This window comes from Octodon degus, unplaced genomic scaffold (assembly GCF_000260255.1).
Source record: "Octodon degus isolate 3935 unplaced genomic scaffold, OctDeg1.0 scaffold00160, whole genome shotgun sequence".
Lineage (NCBI taxonomy): Eukaryota > Metazoa > Chordata > Mammalia > Rodentia > Octodontidae > Octodon > Octodon degus.
This window is the reverse complement of record NW_004524736.1, coordinates 6,292,086-6,292,873: the sequence shown is the minus strand read 5'-3', so window position 1 is coordinate 6,292,873 and position 788 is coordinate 6,292,086. Positions and strand designations below refer to the sequence as shown.

The 788-nt window shown below is 36.7% G+C and overlaps 1 protein-coding gene across 3 annotated transcripts in view; it reads left to right on the top strand.

The window, feature by feature from the left end:
* Tmem209 (transmembrane protein 209) overlaps positions 1 to 788 on the top strand; it is a 47,605-nt gene that overhangs the window by 30,736 nt on the left and 16,081 nt on the right. The gene's annotated exons all lie outside the window — the stretch shown is intronic.

Genomic DNA, 788 nt, shown 5'->3' with positions numbered 1-788 from the left:
AGCTTGTTCCAAGTAGGTGCTTTAGACCACTGAGCCATCTCACCAGCCCCTTGATTTACTTTTAATAAATCAACACTAAAAAAAAATCAGCCAAATGGAAAATGTCTTTTTGAAATGATGAACTATTTCACAACTTCTTTTGTTATTGTCAGATGGGGGGGAGCACACTAAATGTTTATAATACAGTTTTTTTAGTCTTTATTTTTAAGCTTTTTTAATATAACAGCTTTATTAAGATATAATTTACTATTTCATAAGCTCTTTTAATTATGCCTTGGGCTGGTGCAGCCATCGTAATTTTCGAAGACTATCACTCCAGAAAGCTCCCTGCCCTGTAACATGCTCACCCCTCCTATATTTCCCTCTAGCCCTGTGCATATTGACTCTGTCAGCACCCAGATGAGCTAACTGGGTTGTCCAGAGCAGTATATTTTCTGTTTGTATGCATGAGTCTGTTTCAGAGATTTCACATTAAGTGGTATTCAACAGGTAGTCCTTTATAACTGGCTTCTTTTACTTTACATGTTTTTAAGGTTCATCCATGTGATAGCATTTAACAGTATTTCATTTCTTTTTTGTGTTTTTTGTTTTGTGGTTTGTTTGCTTGCTTGCTTGCTTGCTCCTTTGCTTATTTTTTAGAGACAGTATTGCCATGTTGGCCAGGCTGGCCTTGAACTCACAGCATACCTGCCTCAGCCTCCTGAATGCTGGATGCACCACCATGCCCAGCTGTTTATTTCTTTTTTTTAATTAATTAATTAATATATTTATTTATGTGTGGGTGTGTG